The sequence below is a fragment of the Psittacula echo genome, assembly GCF_963264785.1.
Source record: "Psittacula echo genome assembly, chromosome: 1".
Taxonomy (NCBI): Eukaryota; Metazoa; Chordata; class Aves; order Psittaciformes; family Psittacidae; genus Psittacula; species Psittacula echo.
In genome coordinates, this window is record NC_137735.1 from 146,537,543 (window position 1) to 146,557,681 (window position 20,139).

Genomic DNA, 20,139 nt, shown 5'->3' on the forward strand with positions numbered 1-20,139 from the left:
ATGGCCTCTGGGCACGGGGAGCCCCCCCTACATCACAAAGGCCCGGCTGTCGCCATGGAGATGCCCAGTCTCATGGGAACAGTGACTGTTCCCAACCAGTCCCAACCGGTGACTGGCATCTCCATAGTGACCACTGAAGCTTTGTCATGTTGGCTTTGTGATGTCCGCCATGCCAAGCCCTGCCATGCCACGCCACTATCAACCATCTCCCTGCTGATTGTGATGGGGATCACCATATTGGCACGCATGCTGAGTGTTTCACCCACGACCATTTTGCCTGATGGAAACAACAGCCGGATGGCTGGAAACATATGCTGTGCCTCACGCCACTGCCCGGAACACTACCCTGGGCCTTGCGGAACAGATTTTGTGGCCACACAGCACCCCAGAGAGAATTGAGTCTGCCAATGGGACTCATTTCCGGAACAGCCTTATAGACACTTGGGCCAAAGAGCGTGGCATTGAGTGGGTATATCACATCCCCTACCATGCGCCAGCCTCTGGGAAAATCAAACGATACAATGGGCTGTTAAAAACTACACTGAGAGCAATGGGCGGTGGGACTTTCAAACACTGGGATACACACTTGCCAAAGGCCACCAAAGCGGTCAACACCAGAGGATCTGGCAACAGGGCTGGCCCAGCCCAGTCTGAACTTTTACATACTGTAGAAGGGGATAAAGTTTCTTATGGCCATGCCATGCCACGCCATCCGCACAATTGTTCATCTGCCAATTCCACTTACTCTGGCATTTGAGAGGGAAACAAAGTCCTCGGGCCATAAAGAGAAGTATTTTGGTAACAGCCTCTGACTGAAGAATCTATATTGGTTCAATTGGAGTTAAATTGGAGGGAAAAGGAGCAGGCAGAGGGCGAGCACTGGGGGGAAAGGGATCTGGTTTATTGGCCCGAGAAAGTGTCCACAGCGAGCGCAGGCAGCAGCACGATGTCCTCAGCGCAGCTCCCTCGGGCCTGGAGCTGGCAGTGGAGCACTACTCCTCCACTCGCGGCCTGATGCAGGAGCAGCGGAAAGCCCTGCGCAGAGTCTTCAGCGCCCTTCTGAAGCGAGATGGTCATCGCTGTTGGGCTGCTCTTGCGGCCGGGAGGGCGGCGATGCCTGTGGGGAAAATAGAGCTGTAGGTGCGGGGCTGGGCGATCAGCGGGCAAGCTGCTGCTGCCACTCGCCACCAAGGGCTTCCCCTGGGGGCTTCCCACCAAAGGCTTTCAGCACTTGCCCAGGGAGGGGAGGCCGGGGCACGGCCGAACTTGTGCGCTGGTTGCTGCCGGCCTAGCCTGGGTGCCACTGGGACGTACCTGGCCCGTCCCTGGTGTCCTGAACACTGGCAGGTGACCCTGCCAGTTCATCCTTGTGTAACGGTGGGGAGGCAACGGCCGGGCTGGCCTTTCCCTGATGCTTCTCAGGTGCTCTCCTCACTTGCTGCCTGACTACAACCTGCACAGCTGTGTCAACTACTGTGACCCACTGTGGGGCAGGTGCCTCTCTCTGGGCCTGTACTAGTGTCTTCTGCTCATCCATGTTGGCTTCCGCTGGAGGCTCTGCAGCCACAGAGGTCTCTATGTCCTGAACTGCTGCAGGCCTTAGTGGTGCCGTTGTCACATTCACATGGCTTTGTGCCACATCCTCCTGTTCCAGAGGCTGCTCCTCCTTTTCCTGGAACACAGCCAAAGCCTTGTGCACGACGTCCCTCCCTAAGCGACTGGCTGTTTCTTGTCGAAGCAGCTCAGAGGCAGTGGGGCTCAGCAGGTCAAATGCCTTTCTTTGTGCCTCCGCTTCTGCCTCCTGCTCATCAAGGCCATGGGAAGCCAGGGCCGGTGCTTCCTCCTCTTCTTGTCCCACAGCAGCTTGAGGTGCGCAGTGCTGCTCTTCCTCAGCAGCTCCAGGCAGGGCCGGAGCTCCAGGCAGGGCCGGAGCTGCCGGCTCGGTGCCTGTGGAACCAGACAGGGCAGGAGAAACACTTTGCAGGTCTCCAGCTGCCTCTCCTGCCGCATCCGTGCCCTCGCTGCTGGGGCAGATGGACCCCTCCTGAGAATGTGTGATTGTGGCCTGGGAGAGCTTTGGCACCCAAGGGTTGACATTAATGTCCTGGACGTTTGAAACGTCCTGTTCCCGGACCAAGGCTTTGATCCAGATGTTGCAGTTGCTGACCAGCTCCAGACCGTTCACCTGGGACAGCTCTTGGTCTATGTCCTTTTCGCATCTGAGCTCTTTCTCCTGTTCCTCCTCCTTTACCTCCTCCTTCTCAGTCCCCAGTTCCTCCTGTAATCACACAAGCGGGATGCAGGGGATGAGCGTGCTGCAGCTCAGCAGCGCAGCAGCTGTCCCCACACGGAGGGAGGCTCATCCCCCTGTGCTGTCCCATCCTGTTCTTGGCACTCACCTGCTCCTTCAGGTGCTCTGTTATGGGGAGCACCACGAATATCCCTGCCACACTCAGCGCCAGGGAGGCACCTGCCTCCTGCGCCTCAGGGTGGCTGCTGCCGGTCACGTACGCCTCGCTCACTGGGTGCTCTGAGACCTGAGGCAAGGGAGAAGCGGTGGCATCTCCTTTGTCTGTTCCCGGTGTTCCCGGGGCAAGGTGGGGTGTCACAGCCTCTGCCCCAGGGATCTCTGTCAGTGAAGCTGTGACCTTCCTCTCGCCTGCTACCGGGGAGACAGCGGCTTTGCTGGCCTCTTCTTCTTGGTCTCCAGCCATGGGAGATGCCGTGTCTTCTTCACCCTCACATGCCACTGTTAGGAGATTTTCTTTGCTGGGCTCTGCCTGAAGCTGGGCGGCCACAGGAGACTCAGTGCCGTGAACTGCTGCAGGCCTCATTGCTGACATTGTCACATCCACACGGCTTTCGTCAATGTCCTGCTGCTCCTGGGGCTGCTCATCCAGTTCCTGGATGAGAGCCAAAGCCGTGTGCAGGACATCCCTCTCTAAGCGCCTGGCTGTTTCCGGGTAACCCAGCTCAGAGGCAGTGGGGCTGAGCAGGGCAAATGCCTTTCTCTGTGCCTCTGCTTCTGACTCCTGCTCCTCAAAGTCAGGGGCCACTGGTGCTGGTGCCTCCTCCTCTTGTGCTACTGAAGCGAGAGGTGCGCGGTGCTGCTCTTCCTCAGCAGCTGGGCAGACGTCTACTCTCGTGGCCTCTTCCTGATGCCTTTTGTCGCTGGCATCTTTCCACTCCTCTTTCTCATCCTCCTCCTCGTCCTCCTCACTCAAGACCCCCAGTTCCCCCTGTAATCACACAAGCGGGATGCAGGGGATGAGTGTGCTGCAGCTCAGCGGCGCAGCAGCTGTCCCCAGGCCGAGGGAGGCTCATCCCCCTGTCCCGTCCCATCCTGTCCTTGGTACTCACCAGCCTGCATATGACTTGACGAAGCACTCTCCGCAACGGATGGGAGCGCTGCTTGTCACTATTCTGCTGGTAGAGCTCCCTCTCCAAAGGGAAGACCATCAGCCAGTGGCACGTGCGTCGCCTTTCCTTGCCCACCCTGCGCCCGGTGCAGCTTGGGCTTCTCCTGTCCTGCTCCTCCAGAGGATTCAGGAACACCGGGGATGTCACTCCCACGCGCACCTGAAAAACTGTGTCTGCCTCCAGTGCCTCGGTACCCCTGGGGCCGGCCACATGTGCCTCGGCCACTGGGTGCTGCGAGTACTCAGCCAAGGGAGAAGCTGCTGCATTTCCATTGTCTGCTCCCGGGGCAAGGTGGGGTGCTCCAACTTCTGTCCCAGGGGTCTCCGTCAATGCAGCTTCCCCTTGTTCCTCATGTGCTCCTGGGAAGACAGTGGCTCTGCTGTGCTTTCCCTGAGGTACTGCACCCACAGGAGAGTCAGCTCTTGCAGGCGACATTGCCACAAGGCAGCTTTTGGTTGATCTCTGATGTTTCTCTTGCTGGTGGTTGGTTTTCTGGACCAAAGCTACGGATTGGCCCAGAGGCGGCTTCTTTTTCCCCATGACTGTCACCTGCAAAGCTGTGTCTACTTTGGTGCTCCACAGGGCAGGCGCCTGCCTCCATGCATGTGTCGGTGCCTCCTGCTTGTCAAAGTCAGGGGAGGCTCGTGCCGGTGTCACAGGAGGGAGAGGTGCTCGGTGCTTCTGTTTCTCAGGAGCTCTGTCCAGGCAGCTCCTCTTTGGCCGCTCCGAAGTCTTGATCTTGGTGGGGAAGGGGGGCAGGCGCTCTGGAACAGGCCTGTAGAACTCACTGAGGAACTTGGTGTTGATGCAGGAATTGATGCCTGCTGCTGGCATTGCCGGCTGGTGCTCTGCCGCTCGCCCAGTGTTCCTCAGTGTGGGCTGAGTGGTGGGGGCCTTGCTGCCGTTGGCTGCCAGGAAGGTGCCTCTTTTCCTTTGTGCCCCTGCAGCCCTGCTTTGTGCCTTGTCCTGCCGTGCCGCTGGCTGCTGGCAGGGTCCCTGGCTCCCCATGCTGTTCCTGCGCAAGACTGCGCTTACACTGCCTGTGCTTTTCATGGCAGAGGCGGAGTCTGTGGACCCGTGTGGGGCAGACTGACTGGTCTCTGGCCACGCAAGGGCGCTCCTATAAGTGGGGACACGCCGCAGCTGGGCAGCATCCGTGCGAAGCTGCTGTTGGCTGGTGCCTGCGCTGTTGATGTTCATGACGGTGGCGCTGCCAGAAGCTGCCGAGGCTGCTGGTGTCACAGGTGGCAGCCTGCAGCAGCGGACGTCTGCCCTCGCTGAGCCAGCTGGTGGCGGGGGTGCCGTATTCAGCAATGATGGCAGACGGAGCGTCTGCTCTTGTCTGGATCCGCTGGTGAGGGGCAGCACCGCTCGGTGCCGCAGGCTGCCCATCTGCAAGAGAAGGCGAGGAGAGAGGCTGTGTGACAGTGTCCCTTGTGCCCATGTCCCAGCTGGCTGAGCTCGGGCAGCTGGGCTCCCCCGCCAGCTCCAGGGCAAGGCTCAGCCCTGCAGGCAGCTGCTGCCTGCTCCCAGAGCCGGCTGGGGAGAGGCCTGGCCACCCGCAGCCCACGGCCGCTGCCCAGAGCACCTCCGGCAAGCCCGGGCAGCCTGCGGGACACGGCACGGGGGGCTCAGCTTGCTCTCTACTGCACCTCCCGCCTGCCCGTGAGCAGCTCCCGGGATCAGGAAGACGTTTGGCCCCGTCTCCCTGGGGCTCCCTATCTGTGCCCGTTGGGTGAGGATAAGCCAAAACCTCTCTGGGTAGCTCACCTGTGGCAGCGTGATCCCATGCTGGGACGACGCCTGGCTCCTGCTGCCCTGCGGCGTTTCCTCGGGCTGCCTGTGGGCCCCCTGTGGGCAGGAGGAGGAGGAAGAGGTCTGTGGTGGAGGCGGCTGCCTTGCCACAGCAGCCCTCACAGTGCCAGCAAGCCCGGGCCTGGCACCGAGGCAGCTCTGAGCAGCCCCGTCCCGCCATCGGCCTCTCTCTCCTACCGCGCCCCTCACCTGCCACCTTCTCTGCCTGCTTGGCCTGCCCTCAGTGGGCTGCGAACGGCCATTCGCCTCTTTACCCATGGGCATCTTCCACGTCCTGGGACGCTGAACTGCCGTAGGCTTCCAGGGAAGTTGTTGCCTCCTGAGGGAGGCTGCTTCTCTGGACTGAGGTACTCCAGGGCTCTCCCTCCTTATGTACCCCAAGGTCAACCCGGTTTCACCCCCGCCTCACAATGGCCTCTGGGCACGGGGAGCCCCCCCTACATCACAAAGGCCCGGCTGTCGCCATGGAGATGCCCAGTCTCATGGGAACAGTGACTGTTCCCAACCAGTCCCAAACGGTGACTGGCATCTCCATAGTGACCACTGAAGCTTTGTCATGTTGGCTTTGTGATGTCCGCCATGCCAAGCCCTGCCATGCCACGCCACTATCAACCATCTCCCTGCTGATTGTGATGGGGATCACCATATTGGCACGCATGCTGAGTGTTTCACCCACGACCATTTTGCCTGATGGAAACAACAGCCGGATGGCTGGAAACATATGCTGTGCCTCACGCCACTGCCCAGAACACTACCCTGGGCCTTGCGGAACAGATTTTGTGGCCACACAGCACCCCAGAGAGAATTGAGTCTGCCAATGGGACTCATTTCCGGAACAGCCTTATAGACACTTGGGCCAAAGAGCGTGGCATTGAGTGGGTATATCACATCCCCTACCATGCGCCAGCCTCTGGGAAAATCAAACGATACAATGGGCTGTTAAAAACTACACTGAGAGCAATGGGCGGTGGGACTTTCAAACACTGGGATACACACTTGCCAAAGGCCACCAAAGCGGTCAACACCAGAGGATCTGGCAACAGGGCTGGCCCAGCCCAGTCTGAACTTTTACATACTGTAGAAGGGGATAAAGTTTCTTATGGCCATGCCATGCCACGCCATCCGCACAATTGTTCATCTGCCAATTCCACTTACTCTGGCATTTGAGAGGGAAACAAAGTCCTCGGGCCATAAAGAGAAGTATTTTGGTAACAGCCTCTGACTGAAGAATCTATATTGGTTCAATTGGAGTTAAATTGGAGGGAAAAGGAGCAGGCAGAGGGCGAGCACTGGGGGGAAAGGGATCTGGTTTATTGGCCCGAGAAAGTGTCCACAGCGAGCGCAGGCAGCAGCACGATGTCCTCAGCGCAGCTCCCTCGGGCCTGGAGCTGGCAGTGGAGCACTACTCCTCCACTCGCGGCCTGATGCAGGAGCAGCGGAAAGCCCTGCGCAGAGTCTTCAGCGCCCTTCTGAAGCGAGATGGTCATCGCTGTTGGGCTGCTCTTGCGGCCGGGAGGGCGGCGATGCCTGTGGGGAAAATAGAGCTGTAGGTGCGGGGCTGGGCGATCAGCGGGCAAGCTGCTGCTGCCACTCGCCACCAAGGGCTTCCCCTGGGGGCTTCCCACCAAAGGCTTTCAGCACTTGCCCAGGGAGGGGAGGCCGGGGCACGGCCGAACTTGTGCGCTGGTTGCTGCCGGCCTAGCCTGGGTGCCACTGGGACGTACCTGGCCCGTCCCTGGTGTCCTGAACACTGGCAGGTGACCCTGCCAGTTCATCCTTGTGTAACGGTGGGGAGGCAACGGCCGGGCTGGCCTTTCCCTGATGCTTCTCAGGTGCTCTCCTCACTTGCTGCCTGACTACAACCTGCACAGCTGTGTCAACTACTGTGACCCACTGTGGGGCAGGTGCCTCTCTCTGGGCCTGTACTAGTGTCTTCTGCTCATCCATGTTGGCTTCCGCTGGAGGCTCTGCAGCCACAGAGGTCTCTATGTCCTGAACTGCTGCAGGCCTTAGTGGTGCCGTTGTCACATTCACATGGCTTTGTGCCACATCCTCCTGTTCCAGAGGCTGCTCCTCCTTTTCCTGGAACACAGCCAAAGCCTTGTGCACGACGTCCCTCCCTAAGCGACTGGCTGTTTCTTGTCGAAGCAGCTCAGAGGCAGTGGGGCTCAGCAGGTCAAATGCCTTTCTTTGTGCCTCCGCTTCTGCCTCCTGCTCATCAAGGCCATGGGAAGCAAGGGCCGGTGCTTCCTCCTCTTCTTGTCCCACAGCAGCTTGAGGTGCGCAGTGCTGCTCTTCCTCAGCAGCTCCAGGCAGGGCCGGAGCTCCAGGCAGGGCCGGAGCTGCCGGCTCGGTGCCTGTGGAACCAGACAGGGCAGGAGAAACACTTTGCAGGTCTCCAGCTGCCTCTCCTGCCGCATCCGTGCCCTCGCTGCTGGGGCAGATGGACCCCTCCTGAGAATGTGTGATTGTGGCCTGGGAGAGCTTTGGCACCCAAGGGTTGACATTAATGTCCTGGACGTTTGAAACGTCCTGTTCCCGGACCAAGGCTTTGATCCAGATGTTGCAGTTGCTGACCAGCTCCAGACCGTTCACCTGGGACAGCTCTTGGTCTATGTCCTTTTCGCATCTGAGCTCTTTCTCCTGTTCCTCCTCCTTTACCTCCTCCTTCTCAGTCCCCAGTTCCTCCTGTAATCACACAAGCGGGATGCAGGGGATGAGCGTGCTGCAGCTCAGCAGCGCAGCAGCTGTCCCCACACGGAGGGAGGCTCATCCGCCTGTGCTGTCCCATCCTGTTCTTGGCACTCACCTGCTCCTTCAGGTGCTCTGTTATGGGGAGCACCACGAATATCCCTGCCACACTCAGCGCCAGGGAGGCACCTGCCTCCTGCGCCTCAGGGTGGCTGCTGCCGGTCACGTACGCCTCGCTCACTGGGTGCTCTGAGACCTGAGGCAAGGGAGAAGCGGTGGCATCTCCTTTGTCTGTTCCCGGTGTTCCCGGGGCAAGGTGGGGTGTCACAGCCTCTGCCCCAGGGATCTCTGTCAGTGAAGCTGTGACCTTCCTCTCGCCTGCTACCGGGGAGACAGCGGCTTTGCTGGCCTCTTCTTCTTGGTCTCCAGCCATGGGAGATGCCGTGTCTTCTTCACCCTCACATGCCACTGTTAGGAGATTTTCTTTGCTGGGCTCTGCCTGAAGCTGGGCGGCCACAGGAGACTCAGTGCCGTGAACTGCTGCAGGCCTCATTGCTGACATTGTCACATCCACACGGCTTTCGTCAATGTCCTGCTGCTCCTGGGGCTGCTCATCCAGTTCCTGGATGAGAGCCAAAGCCGTGTGCAGGACATCCCTCTCTAAGCGCCTGGCTGTTTCCGGGTAACCCAGCTCAGAGGCAGTGGGGCTGAGCAGGGCAAATGCCTTTCTCTGTGCCTCTGCTTCTGACTCCTGCTCCTCAAAGTCAGGGGCCACTGGTGCTGGTGCCTCCTCCTCTTGTGCTACTGAAGCGAGAGGTGCGCGGTGCTGCTCTTCCTCAGCAGCTGGGCAGACGTCTACTCTCGTGGCCTCTTCCTGATGCCTTTTGTCGCTGGCATCTTTCCACTCCTCTTTCTCATCCTCCTCCTCGTCCTCCTCACTCAAGACCCCCAGTTCCCCCTGTAATCACACAAGCGGGATGCAGGGGATGAGTGTGCTGCAGCTCAGCGGCGCAGCAGCTGTCCCCAGGCCGAGGGAGGCTCATCCCCCTGTCCCGTCCCATCCTGTCCTTGGTACTCACCAGCCTGCGTATGACTTGACGAAGCACTCTCCGCAACGGATGGGAGCGCTGCTTGTCACTATTCTGCTGGTAGAGCTCCCTCTCCAAAGGGAAGACCATCAGCCAGTGGCACGTGCGTCGCCTTTCCTTGCCCACCCTGCGCCCGGTGCAGCTTGGGCTTCTCCTGTCCTGCTCCTCCAGAGGATTCAGGAACACCGGGGATGTCACTCCCACGCGCACCTGAAAAACTGTGTCTGCCTCCAGTGCCTCGGTACCCCTGGGGCCGGCCACATGTGCCTCGGCCACTGGGTGCTGCGAGTACTCAGCCAAGGGAGAAGCTGCTGCATTTCCATTGTCTGCTCCCGGGGCAAGGTGGGGTGCTCCAACTTCTGTCCCAGGGGTCTCCGTCAATGCAGCTTCCCCTTGTTCCTCATGTGCTCCTGGGAAGACAGTGGCTCTGCTGTGCTTTCCCTGAGGTACTGCACCCACAGGAGAGTCAGCTCTTGCAGGCGACATTGCCACAAGGCAGCTTTTGGTTGATCTCTGATGTTTCTCTTGCTGGTGGTTGGTTTTCTGGACCAAAGCTACGGATTGGCCCAGAGGCGGCTTCTTTTTCCCCATGACTGTCACCTGCAAAGCTGTGTCTACTTTGGTGCTCCACAGGGCAGGCGCCTGCCTCCATGCATGTGTCGGTGCCTCCTGCTTGTCAAAGTCAGGGGAGGCTCGTGCCGGTGTCACAGGAGGGAGAGGTGCTCGGTGCTTCTGTTTCTCAGGAGCTCTGTCCAGGCAGCTCCTCTTTGGCCGCTCCGAAGTCTTGATCTTGGTGGGGAAGGGGGGCAGGCGCTCTGGAACAGGCCTGTAGAACTCACTGAGGAACTTGGTGTTGATGCAGGAATTGATGCCTGCTGCTGGCATTGCCGGCTGGTGCTCTGCCGCTCGCCCAGTGTTCCTCAGTGTGAGCTGAGTGGTGGGGGCCTTGCTGCCGTTGGCTGCCAGGAAGGTGCCTCTTTTCCTTTGTGCCCCTGCAGCCCTGCTTTGTGCCTTGTCCTGCCGTGCCGCTGGCTGCTGGCAGGGTCCCTGGCTCCCCATGCTGTTCCTGCGCAAGACTGCGCTTACACTGCCTGTGCTTTTCATGGCAGAGGCAGAGTCTGTGGACCTGTGTGGGGCAGACTGACTGGTCTCTGGCCACGCAAGGGCGCTCCCATAAGTGGGGACACGCCGCAGCTGGGCAGCATCCGTGCGAAGCTGCTGTTGGCTGGTGCCTGCGCTGTTGATGTTCATGACGGTGGCGCTGCCAGAAGCTGCCGAGGCTGCTGGTGTCACAGGTGGCAGCCTGCAGCAGCGGACGTCTGCCCTCGCTGAGCCAGCTGGTGGCGGGGGTGCCGTATTCAGCAATGATGGCAGACGGAGCGTCTGCTCTTGTCTGGATCCGCTGGTGAGGGGCAGCACCGCTCGGTGCCGCAGGCTGCCCATCTGCAAGAGAAGGCGAGGAGAGAGGCTGTGTGACAGTGTCCCTTGTGCCCATGTCCCAGCTGGCTGAGCTCGGGCAGCTGGGCTCCCCCGCCAGCTCCAGGGCAAGGCTCAGCCCCGCAGGCAGCTGCCGCCTGCTCCCAGAGCCGGCTGGGGAGAGGCCTGGCCACCCGCAGCCCACGGCCACTGCCCAGAGCACCTCCGGCAAGCCCGGGCAGCCTGCGGGGCACGGCACGGGGGGCTCAGCTTGCTCTCTACTGCACCTCCTGCCTGCCCGTGAGCAGCTCCCGGGATCAGGAAGACGTTTGGCCCCGTCTCCCTGGGGCTCCCTACCTGTGCCCGTTGGGTGAGCATAGGCCAAAACCTCTCTGGGTAGCTCACCTGTGGCAGCGTGATCCCATGCTGGGACGACGCCTGGCTCCTGCTGCCCTGTGGTGTTTCCTCGGGCTGCCTGTGGGCCCCCTGTGGGCAGGAGGAGGAGGAAGAGGTCTGTGGTGGAGGCGGCTGCCTTGCCACAGCAGCCCCCACAGTGCCAGCAAGCCCGGGCCTGGCACCGAGGGAGCTCTGAGCAGCCCCGTCTCGCCATCGGCCTCTCTCTCCTACCACGCCCCTCACCTGCCACCTTCTCTGCCTGCTTGGCCTGCCCTCAGTGGGCTGCGAACGGCCATTCGCCTCTTTACCCATGGGCATCTTCCACGTCCTGGGACGCTGAACTGCCGTAGGCTTCCAGGGAAGTTGTTGCCTCCTGAGGGAGGCTGCTTCTCTGAACTGAGGTACTCCAGGGCTCTCCCTCCTTATGTACCCCAAGGTCAACCCGGTTTCACCCCCGCCTCACAATGGCCTCTGGGCACGGGGAGCCCCCCCTACATCACAAAGGCCCGGCTGTCGCCATGGAGATGCCCAGTCTCATGGGAACAGTGACTGTTCCCAACCAGTCCCAAACGGTGACTGGCATCTCCATAGTGACCACTGAAGCTTTGTCATGTTGGCTTTGTGATGTCCGCCATGCCAAGCCCTGCCATGCCACGCCACTATCAACCATCTCCCTGCTGATTGTGATGGGGATCACCATATTGGCACGCATGCTGAGTGTTTCACCCACGACCATTTTGCCTGATGGAAACAACAGCCGGATGGCTGGAAACATACGCTGTGCCTCACGCCACTGCCCGGAACACTACCCTGGGCCTTGCGGAACAGATTTTGTGGCCACACAGCACCCCAGAGAGAATTGAGTCCGCCAATGGGACTCATTTCCGGAACAGCCTTATAGACACTTGGGCCAAAGAGCGTGGCATTGAGTGGGTATATCACATCCCCTACCATGCGCCAGCCTCTGGGAAAATCAAACGGTACAATGGGCTGTTAAAAACTACACTGAGAGCAATGGGCGGTGGGACTTTCAAACACTGGGATACACACTTGCCAAAGGCCACCAAAGCGGTCAACACCAGAGGATCTGGCAACAGGGCTGGCCCAGCCCAGTCTGAACTTTTACATACTGTAGAAGGGGATAAAGTTTCTTATGGCCATGCCATGCCACGCCATCCGCACAATTGTTCATCTGCCAATTCCACTTACTCTGGCATTTGAGAGGGAAACAAAGTCCTCGGGCCATAAAGAGAAGTATTTTGGTAACAGCCTCTGACTGAAGAATCTATATTGGTTCAATTGGAGTTAAATTGGAGGGAAAAGGAGCAGGCAGAGGGCGAGCACTGGGGGGAAAGGGATCTGGTTTATTGGCCCGAGAAAGTGTCCACAGCGAGCGCAGGCAGCAGCACGATGTCCTCAGCGCAGCTCCCTCGGGCCTGGAGCTGGCAGTGGAGCACTACTCCTCCACTCGCGGCCTGATGCAGGAGCAGCGGAAAGCCCTGCGCAGAGTCTTCAGCGCCCTTCTGAAGCGAGATGGTCATCGCTGTTGGGCTGCTCTTGCGGCCGGGAGGGCGGCGATGCCTGTGGGGAAAATAGAGCTGTAGGTGCGGGGCTGGGCGATCAGCGGGCAAGCTGCTGCTGCCACTCGCCACCAAGGGCTTCCCCTGGGGGCTTCCCACCAAAGGCTTTCAGCACTTGCCCAGGGAGGGGAGGCCGGGGCACGGCCGAACTTGTGCGCTGGCTGCTGCCGGCCTAGCCTGGGTGCCACTGGGACGTACCTGGCCCGTCCCTGGTGTCCTGAACACTGGCAGGTGACCCTGCCAGTTCATCCTTGTGTAACGGTGGGGAGGCAACGGCCGGGCTGGCCTTTCCCTGATGCTTCTCAGGTGCTCTCCTCACTTGCTGCCTGACTACAACCTGCACAGCTGTGTCAACTACTGTGACCCACTGTGGGGCAGGTGCCTCTCTCTGGGCCTGTACTAGTGTCTTCTGCTCATCCATGTTGGCTTCCGCTGGAGGCTCTGCAGCCACAGAGGTCTCTATGTCCTGAACTGCTGCAGGCCTTAGTGGTGCCGTTGTCACATTCACATGGCTTTGTGCCACATCCTCCTGTTCCAGAGGCTGCTCCTCCTTTTCCTGGAACACAGCCAAAGCCTTGTGCACGACGTCCCTCCCTAAGCGACTGGCTGTTTCTTGTCGAAGCAGCTCAGAGGCAGTGGGGCTCAGCAGGTCAAATGCCTTTCTTTGTGCCTCCGCTTCTGCCTCCTGCTCATCAAGGCCATGGGAAGCCAGGGCCGGTGCTTCCTCCTCTTCTTGTCCCACAGCAGCTTGAGGTGCGCAGTGCTGCTCTTCCTCAGCAGCTCCAGGCAGGGCCGGAGCTCCAGGCAGGGCCGGAGCTGCCGGCTCGGTGCCTGTGGAACCAGACAGGGCAGGAGAAACACTTTGCAGGTCTCCAGCTGCCTCTCCTGCCACATCCGTGCCCTCGCTGCTGGGGCAGATGGACCCCTCCTGAGAATGTGTGATTGTGGCCTGGGAGAGCTTTGGCACCCAAGGGTTGACATTAATGTCCTGGACGTTTGAAACGTCCTGTTCCCGGACCAAGGCTTTGATCCAGATGTTGCAGTTGCTGACCAGCTCCAGACCGTTCACCTGGGACAGCTCTTGGTCTATGTCCTTTTCGCATCTGAGCTCTTTCTCCTGTTCCTCCTCCTTTACCTCCTCCTTCTCAGTCCCCAGTTCCTCCTGTAATCACACAAGCGGGATGCAGGGGATGAGCGTGCTGCAGCTCAGCAGCGCAGCAGCTGTCCCCACACGGAGGGAGGCTCATCCCCCTGTGCTGTCCCATCCTGTTCTTGGCACTCACCTGCTCCTTCAGGTGCTCTGTTATGGGGAGCACCACGAATATCCCTGCCACACTCAGCGCCAGGGAGGCACCTGCCTCCTGCGCCTCAGGGTGGCTGCTGCCGGTCACGTACGCCTCGCTCACTGGGTGCTCTGAGACCTGAGGCAAGGGAGAAGCGGTGGCATCTCCTTTGTCTGTTCCCGGTGTTCCCGGGGCAAGGTGGGGTGTCACAGCCTCTGCCCCAGGGATCTCTGTCAGTGAAGCTGTGACCTTCCTCTCGCCTGCTACCGGGGAGACAGCGGCTTTGCTGGCCTCTTCTTCTTGGTCTCCAGCCATGGGAGATGCCGTGTCTTCTTCACCCTCACATGCCACTGTTAGGAGATTTTCTTTGCTGGGCTCTGCCTGAAGCTGGGCGGCCACAGGAGACTCAGTGCCGTGAACTGCTGCAGGCCTCATTGCTGACATTGTCACATCCACACGGCTTTCGTCAATGTCCTGCTGCTCCTGGGGCTGCTCATCCAGTTCCTGGATGAGAGCCAAAGCCGTGTGCAGGACATCCCTCTCTAAGCGCCTGGCTGTTTCCGGGTAACCCAGCTCAGAGGCAGTGGGGCTGAGCAGGGCAAATGCCTTTCTCTGTGCCTCTGCTTCTGACTCCTGCTCCTCAAAGTCAGGGGCCACTGGTGCTGGTGCCTCCTCCTCTTGTGCTACTGAAGCGAGAGGTGCGCGGTGCTGCTCTTCCTCAGCAGCTCTAGGCAGGGCCGGATCTGCCGGCTTGGTGCCTGTGGAACCAGACAGGGCAGGAGAAACACTTTGCAGGTCTCCAGCTGCCTCTCCTGCCACATCCGTGCCCTCGCTGCTGGGGCAGATGGACCCCTCCTGAGAATGTGTGATTGTGGCCTGGGAGAGCTTTGGCACCCAAGGGTTGACATTAATGTCCTGTACATTTGAAACGTCCTGTTCCCGGACCAAGGCTTTGATCCAGATGTTGCAGTTGCTGACCAGCTCCAGACCGTTCACCTGGGACAGCTCTTGGTCTATGTCCTTTGCACATTTGAGCTCTTTCTCCTGTTCCTCCTCCTTTAGCTCCTCCTTCTCAGTCCCCAGTTCCTCCTGTAATCACACAAGCGGGATGCAGGGGGTGAGCGTGCTGCAGCTCAGCAGCGCAGCAGCTGTCCCCACACGGAGGGAGGCTCATCCCCCTGTGCTGTCCCATCCTGTTCTTGGCACTCACCTGCTCCTTCAGGTGCTCTGTTATGGGGAGCACCACGAATATCCCTGCCACACTCAGCGCCAGGGAGGCACCTGCCTCCTGCGCCTCAGGGTGGCTGCTGCCGGTCACGTACGCCTCGCTCACTGGGTGCTCTGAGACCTGAGGCAAGGGAGAAGCGGTGGCATCTCCTTTGTCTGTTCCCGGTGTTCCCGGGGCAAGGTGGGGTGTCACAGCCTCTGCCCCAGGGATCTCTGTCAGTGAAGCTGTGACCTTCCTCTCGCCTGCTACCGGGGAGACAGCGGCTTTGCTGGCCTCTTCTTCTTGGTCTCCAGCCATGGGAGATGCCGTGTCTTCTTCACCCTCACATGCCACTGTTAGGAGATTTTCTTTGCTGGGCTCTGCCTGAAGCTGGGCGGCCACAGGAGACTCAGTGCCGTGAACTGCTGCAGGCCTCATTGCTGACATTGTCACATCCACACGGCTTTCGTCAATGTCCTGCTGCTCCTGGGGCTGCTCATCCAGTTCCTGGATGAGAGCCAAAGCCGTGTGCAGGACATCCCTCTCTAAGCGCCTGGCTGTTTCCGGGTAACCCAGCTCAGAGGCAGTGGGGCTGAGCAGGGCAAATGCCTTTCTCTGTGCCTCTGCTTCTGACTCCTGCTCCTCAAAGTCAGGGGCCACTGGTGCTGGTGCCTCCTCCTCTTGTGCTACTGAAGCGAGAGGTGCGCGGTGCTGCTCTTCCTCAGCAGCTAGGCAGACGTCTACTCTCGTGGCCTCTTCCTGATGCCTTTTGTCGCTGGCATCTTTCCACTCCTCTTTCTCATCCTCCTCCTCGTCCTCCTCACTCAAGACCCCCAGTTCCCCCTGTAATCACACAAGCGGGATGCAGGGGATGAGTGTGCTGCAGCTCAGCGGCGCAGCAGCTGTCCCCAGGCCGAGGGAGGCTCATCCCCCTGTCCCGTCCCATCCTGTCCTTGGTACTCACCAGCCTGCGTATGACTTGACGAAGCACTCTCCGCAACGGATGGGAGCGCTGCTTGTCACTATTCTGCTGGTAGAGCTCCCTCTCCAAAGGGAAGACCATCAGCCAGTGGCACGTGCGTCGCCTTTCCTTGCCCACCCTGCGCCCGGTGCAGCTTGGGCTTCTCCTGTCCTGCTCCTCCAGAGGATTCAGGAACACCGGGGATGTCACTCCCACGCGCACCTGAAAAACTGTGTCTGCCTCCAGTGCCTCGGTACCCCTGGGGCCGGCCACATGTGCCTCGGCCACTGGGTGCTGCGAGTACTCAGCCAAGGGAGAAGCTGCTGCATTTCCATTGTCTGCTCCCAGGGCAAGGTGGGGTGCTCCAACTTCTGTCCCAGGGGTCTCCGTCAATGCAGCTTCCCCTTGTTCCTCATGTGCTCCTGGGAAGACAGTGGCTCTGCTGTGCTTTCCCTGAGGTACAGCACCCACAGGAGAGTCAGCTCTTGCAGGCGACATTGCCACAAGGCAGCTTTTGGTTGATCTCTGATGTTTCTCTTGCTGGTGGTTGGTTTTCTGGACCAAAGCTACGGATTGGCCCAGAGGCGGCTTCTTTTTCCCCATGACTGTCACCTGCAAAGCTGTGTCTACTTTGGTGCTCCACAGGGCAGGCGCCTGCCTCCATGCATGTGTCGGTGCCTCCTGCTTGTCAAAGTCAGGGGAGGCTCGTGCCGGTGTCACAGGAGGGAGAGGTGCTCGGTGCTTCTGTTTCTCAGGAGCTCTGTCCAGGCAGCTCCTCTTTGGCCGCTCCGAAGTCTTGATCTTGGTGGGAAAGGGGGGCAGGCGCTCTGGAACAGGCCTGTAGAACTCACTGAGGAACTTGGTGTTGATGCAGGAATTGATGCCTGCTGCTGGCATTGCCGGCTGGTGCTCTGCCGCTCGCCCAGTGTTCCTCAGTGTGGGCTGAGTGGTGGGGGCCTTGCTGCCGTTGGCTGCCAGGAAGGTGCCTCTTTTCCTTTGTGCCCCTGCAGCCCTGCTTTGTGCCTTGTCCTGCCGTGCCGCTGGCTGCTGGCAGGGTCCCTGGCTCCCCATGCTGTTCCTGCGCAAGACTGCGCTTACACTGCCTGTGCTTTTCATGGCAGAGGCAGAGTCTGTGGACCTGTGTGGGGCAGACTGACTGGTCTCTGGCCACGCAAGGGCGCTCCCATAAGTGGGGACACGCCGCAGCTGGGCAGCATCCGTGCGAAGCTGCTGTTGGCTGGAGCCTGCTCTGTTGATGTTCATGATGGTGGCGCTGCCAGAAGCTGCCGAGGCTGCTGGTGTCACAGGTGGCAGCCTGCAGCAGCGGACGTCTGCCCTCGCTGAGCCAGCTGGTGGCGGGGGTGCCGTATTCAGCAATGATGGCAGACGGAGCGTCTGCTCTTGTCTGGATCCGCTGGTGAGGGGCAGCACCGCTCGGTGCCGCAGGCTGCCCATCTGCAAGAGAAGGCGAGGAGAGAGGCTGTGTGACAGTGTCCCTTGTGCCCATGTCCCAGCTGGCTGAGCTGGGGCAGCTGGGCTCCCCCGCCAGCTCCAGGGCAAGGCTCAGCCCCGCAGGCAGCTGCCGCCTGCTCCCAGAGCCGGCTGGGGAGAGGCCTGGCCACCCGCAGCCCACGGCCACTGCCCAGAGCACCTCCGGCAAGCCCGGGCAGCCTGCGGGGCACGGCACGGGGGGCTCAGCTTGCTTTCTACTGCACCTCCTGCCTGCCCGTGAGCAGCTCCCGGGATCAGGAAGACGTTTGGCCCCGTCTCCCTGGGGCTCCCTACCTGTGCCCGTTGGGTGAGCATAGGCCAAAACCTCTCTGGGTAGCTCACCTGTGGCAGCGTGGTCCCATGCTGGGACGATGCCTGGCTCCTGGTGCCCTGCGGCGTTTCCTCGGGCTGCCTGTGGGCCCCCTGCGGGCAGGAGGAGGAGGAAGAGGTCTGTGGTGGAGGCGGCTGCCTTGCTACAGCAGCCCCTACAGAGCCAGCAAGCCCGGGCCTGGCACCGAGGCAGCTCTGAGCAGCCCCGTCCCGCCATCGGCCTCTCTCTCCTACCGCGCCCCTCACCTGCCACCTTCTCTGCCTGCTTGGCCTGCCCTCAGTGGGCTGCGAACGGCCATTCGCCTCTTTACCCATGGGCATCTTCCACGTCCTGGGACGCTGAACTGCCGTAGGCTTCCAGGGATGTTGTTGCCTCCTGAGGGAGGCTGCTTCTCTGGACTGAGGTACTCCAGGGCTCTCCCTCCTTATGTACCCCAAGGTCAACCCGGTTTCACCCCCGCCTCACAATGGCCTCTGGGCACGGGGAGCCCCCCCTACATCACAAAGGCCCGGCTGTCGCCATGGAGATGCCCAGTCTCATGGGAACAGTGACTGTTCCCAACCAGTCCCAACCGGTGACTGGCATCTCCATAGTGACCACTGAAGCTTTGTCATGTTGGCTTTGTGATGTCCGCCATGCCAAGCCCTGCCATGCCACGCCACTATCAACCATCTCCCTGCTGATTGTGATGGGGATCACCATATTGGCACGCATGCTGAGTGTTTCACCCACGACCATTTTGCCTGATGGAAACAACAGCCGGATGGCTGGAAACATACGCTGTGCCTCACGCCACTGCCCGGAACACTACCCTGGGCCTTGCGGAACAGATTTTGTGGCCACACAGCACCCCAGAGAGAATTGAGTCCGCCAATGGGACTCATTTCCGGAACAGCCTTATAGACACTTGGGCCAAAGAGCGTGGCATTGAGTGGGTATATCACATCCCCTACCATGCGCCAGCCTCTGGGAAAATCAAACGGTACAATGGGCTGTTAAAAACTACACTGAGAGCAATGGGCGGTGGGACTTTCAAACACTGGGATACACACTTGCCAAAGGCCACCAAAGCGGTCAACACCAGAGGATCTGGCAACAGGGCTGGCCCAGCCCAGTCTGAACTTTTACATACTGTAGAAGGGGATAAAGTTTCTTATGGCCATGCCATGCCACGCCATCCGCACAATTGTTCATCTGCCAATTCCACTTACTCTGGCATTTGAGAGGGAAACAAAGTCCTCGGGCCATAAAGAGAAGTATTTTGGTAACAGCCTCTGACTGAAGAATCTATATTGGTTCAATTGGAGTTAAATTGGAGGGAAAAGGAGCAGGCAGAGGGCGAGCACTGGGGGGAAAGGGATCTGGTTTATTGGCCCGAGAAAGTGTCCACAGCGAGCGCAGGCAGCAGCACGATGTCCTCAGCGCAGCTCCCTCGGGCCTGGAGCTGGCAGTGGAGCACTACTCCTCCACTCGCGGCCTGATGCAGGAGCAGCGGAAAGCCCTGCGCAGAGTCTTCAGCGCCCTTCTGAAGCGAGATGGTCATCGCTGTTGGGCTGCTCTTGCGGCCGGGAGGGCGGCGATGCCTGTGGGGAAAATAGAGCTGTAGGTGCGGGGCTGGGCGATCAGCGGGCAAGCTGCTGCTGCCACTCGCCACCAAGGGCTTCCCCTGGGGGCTTCCCACCAAAGGCTTTCAGCACTTGCCCAGGGAGGGGAGGCCGGGGCACGGCCGAACTTGTGCGCTGGTTGCTGCCGGCCTAGCCTGGGTGCCACTGGGACGTACCTGGCCCGTCCCTGGTGTCCTGAACACTGGCAGGTGACCCTGCCAGTTCATCCTTGTGTAACGGTGGGGAGGCAACGGCCGAGCTGGCCTTTCCCTGATGCTTCTCAGGTGCTCTCCTCACTTGCTGACTGACTGCAACCTGCACAGCTGTGTCAACTACTGTGACCCACTGTGGGGCAGGTGCCTCTCTCTGGGCCTGTACTAGTGTCTTCTGCTCATCCATGTTGGCTTCCGCTGGAGGCTCTGCAGCCACAGAGGTCTCTATGTCCTGAACTGCTGCAGGCCTTAGTGGTGCCGTTGTCACATTCACATGGCTTTGTGCCACATCCTCCTGTTCCAGAGGCTGCTCCTCCTTTTCCTGGAACACAGCCAAAGCCTTGTACAGGACGTCCCTCCCTAAGCGACTGGCTGTTTCTTGTCGAAGCAGCTCAGAGGCAGTGGGGCTCAGCAGGTCAAATGCCTTTCTTTGTGCCTCCGCTTCTGCCTCCTGCTTACCAAGGCCATGGGAAGCCAGGGCCGGTGCTTCCTCCTCTTCTTGTCCCACAGCAGCGTGAGGTGCGTAGTGCTGCTCTTCCTCAGCAGCTCCAGGCTGGGCCGGAGCTGCCGGCTCGGTGCCTGTGGAACCAGACAGGGCAGGAGATACACTTTGCAGGTCTCCAGCTGCCTCTCCTGCCACATCC